The sequence below is a fragment of the Triticum aestivum genome, chromosome 5D (assembly GCF_018294505.1).
Source record: "Triticum aestivum cultivar Chinese Spring chromosome 5D, IWGSC CS RefSeq v2.1, whole genome shotgun sequence".
NCBI lineage: Eukaryota > Viridiplantae > Streptophyta > Magnoliopsida > Poales > Poaceae > Triticum > Triticum aestivum.
Window position 1 is genome coordinate 546,004,916 of NC_057808.1, and position 3,375 is coordinate 546,008,290.

General features: G+C 41.7%; 1 long non-coding RNA gene across 1 annotated transcript; it reads left to right on the plus strand.

Annotated features, from left to right (window-relative positions):
• The first annotated feature begins 277 nt into the window (after positions 1 to 277).
• LOC123123698 (uncharacterized) lies at positions 278 to 3,105 on the plus strand. Its single transcript, XR_006460747.1, has 2 exons — positions 278 to 1,043; positions 1,317 to 3,105. It is a non-coding gene; the product is annotated as an uncharacterized lncRNA (long non-coding RNA).
• The last annotated feature ends 270 nt before the right edge of the window (positions 3,106 to 3,375 follow it).

The following is a 3,375-nucleotide window of genomic DNA, read 5'->3' on the forward strand; positions in this document are numbered from 1 at the left end:
GGCGTTGAAGAAAACAAAACCAAAATAAACTATAAACATAATATAAGGATATTCCAAATAGTTGCTACCCACCCTATGGTGAGAATATATGTTTTTGAAGGTGTACGTGAGGAGGCAAAATCCCATCTTAACAACTTTTCATTATGCTGAAAGGCAGCCCAATAGTAACAAGTTGCAAGGGGAAGGCGTTGTGGCTACAAACCGTTGATGATGCACGGAGACATGCATAAAAACCTACTGTACATGGGCGTGGCGAGGGAAGTGGAGGTGGGCGGCCGAGCGTGCAGCAGGTGCGTGCTTTGTTTTCCGGAATCAATAACTCCCGAACGTCCGGGCTGTGGCTACTTGTCCCGAACGCCTCGCTCGCCGTCAGATCGTGCTGCACGAATCTGAGGAAAAAGACTTGCCACGTCACGTTTGCAGATCGTTCGGTCTATTAGTTTGTCGGCCCGAACGCGTGAGACCAGCTAACCTTATCCCCTTATCCACACGACCCCCACTCTCTCCTCACGGACGCCCGACAACAACCTCCTCCGCCATGCGCCGTCTTCTCCGGCCGCCGCCGGCGATTTGTCACCACCGGACGGAGAGACCGTCTGAGCCGCGACCGGCCTCGGGCGCCTCCATGTCCGCTCCTTTGCAGCTCCGCGGATCAGCATCGCGCGCCATCCCCGATGGCCCTGGAGCCGCCGCAATGCTGGTCAACGCGCCGGCTGGAGGTGCGCTCCTGAAGGAGGCCGAGCGCTGCGGCGACGCCTGCTCTCCTGCTCTGCCGCGGCGGGCGTCGAGGCCGCCTCCCCTCGTCGAGGTCTTCGCGCGAACCGTCAGGCCTCCGTCGCGCTCCGGGTCAACCTCCTTCTGCAAGCTCCTCGCCGACCGGCTCGAGGTGCCGCCGCGGGAAGAGAGCCGAGCGCCGCCTGCTCGCCCGTGCTGACGTGACCGACATCGGGGCCGCCTATCTACACGTGGTTCTCGTGCGCTGCGGCAAGCACAAGGCGCCGCCCTCCGGGTGAATGCAGCTACCGACGACGACGAGACTGAAGGTATTTTGGCACTGTTTTCCGTCTGCCACCACTCGCCACCCCCCATTGAAATTGGTCTACACTCCTATCAGTACTCCAGAATCGTAGTCATTTAGGCCCTGTTCGGAACTTGCCCGCTCCGCGGAGTTGGGGAGCTGGGTTTTGGCAGCTCCATAAAATTAAGCTAAAGTCTGGTCCACTCCGGGAGCGGAGTTAAACGAGCCGAGAGAAACCGAACGCAGCCTTAGTTGCAGGTCTGCTCCTAGTTTGTGAATCGCTGTTATTACTCTTCAGAAACGAAGCATACAAGAGAAGTATTCTTTCAGCAAGCGAAGAGCTACTTTTATTTGAGCTATGATGATGCAAAAATGAGTCCACATCCCTACTATTTTTAGCCTACAGCAACACTACTTTGACTCACTGATGACGAAAACACCAGTGTTTTGGATTATTTCTTACCATATATGTTCATAAATGACGGCAAATTCATGTGATTTTGCCATGGCAACTTTTGTGTAAACATGAAGTTGGCATCATGGCTTAAAAGTCTGTTGATTTTTGTATTTTTTTTATTGTCTAGTTTGATTGTTGTTGCTTTTTGTACTTGTGCAGCAACAGAGTAAATTCTCGTCAATTTTTCGACATCAACAAATTGTAGCTACCATGTTTCGTAAAGTGGATAGTTGCCATGGCAAATTTGCCATGTTTTTGCTATGATTCTTTTTCACACCATGGTAAATTGATATTCACTCTTTTATAGATCGTTTTGCCATGTATTTCAGAACTCTAATTAGAGATCTCTAAAATTGCCATGACAAATGATCTATAATACATATCATTTTTTCTAAATTTACCATGATTTACTTCGCTTAGTTTGAATATGACCATGGGGAATTCACTATGAATTGCAGATCGTTTGCCATGGCAAATTATAATCAATTGACATGGCAATTTCACAATCTTGTATAGGTACCATCTTCTGCTTTTTAGTAGATAGTTACCATGGCAAATAATTTAGAGAGAAGGATTTAAGACTAAGCATGTACCGTGCTATATATTTTTTTCTTAAATTTGTTGTCTCACTGTATAATTTTTCTTAAATTTTCTTGGAAGATGGCAAATATAGTTATCGAATCATGGCAAATTTCGTTCTCGGATCATGGAAAATTTATTGATTTCTTGCCATGTCAAATTTTTATTTTGGATCATGGCGCAATTTTACTGTTTTCTACCATGGCATTTTATTTATAGACCATGGCAATTAATCTTATACTTTTTGCCATGTAAACTTCAAAATTTTAGTTAATTGAACATGGCAAATTTAGTTTACGCATTGTAGCAAATTTGCTTCCTGTAAGATGGCAAATATAGATATCGAATCATGGCAAATTTAGTTTTCGGATCATGTTAAATCCATTGCTTTCTTGCCATGGCAACGTTTGATTTTTATAATTGTCCCCTGTAATTCTTTAAATTGTCAAAAATAACACAAAATGGCAAATATTGTCGTGGCAAGTTTTACTAATTATTTCACTTTATTAACATGGCGAATTTTGCGTAAATACCCATGGCAATTTCTTAACATTAATTGCCATGCACGTTTTACTATTTATTTGCCATGGCAAACTTACCTAAATCCCCATGGCAATATTTAACTTTAATTGCTATGGCAAGTTTTATTGTCATGGCAAGTTTACTATTTATTGAATTTTTATTGTCAGGGCAAGTTTTACTATTTATTTTGCCATGACTAATATACATTCAGTAATATGGCAAATTTACCTAAATCCCAATGGGAATATTTAACTTTTATTTTCATGGCAAGTTTTACTTTTTATTTGCCGATGCCAAATTGACCCTTATTATCATGATAAATTTACCTAAATTTCCATGGCAATTTTTAAGTTTTATTGCCATGGCAAGTTTTACTATTTATTTGACCTTACTAACATGGCAATTTTTAGTTTTTTTGCCATGTCAATTATATGCAGATTTTAATATGATTTTGTATTTTTTCACACACGGCATTTTTCGCAGGCATTACATGTAAATTTAAGTAAAAATACCATTGACATTTTTGCTATGAATGTGCCATATACAAATTATTATTGTTTGTGTGATAGAAAATGCCATGACTTTTTCTTTTTTTCTTTTTGGGTTATTGTTAAAATGTATTCTTGTTCACCCATGGCATTTTTCTGTGTTTGGAAGTTGATGGCATCTTTTCACTTAACAAAGAAAAAATGTTTCTTTTGTCAGAGCAAAAAAAGGAAAATCTGGGCTTTTTTCTTCTATTTTTCGTTTCTGGGCTTTTTTGGTCGAGAACTTCTGTTTTCTGTTAGCGATCAGTTTT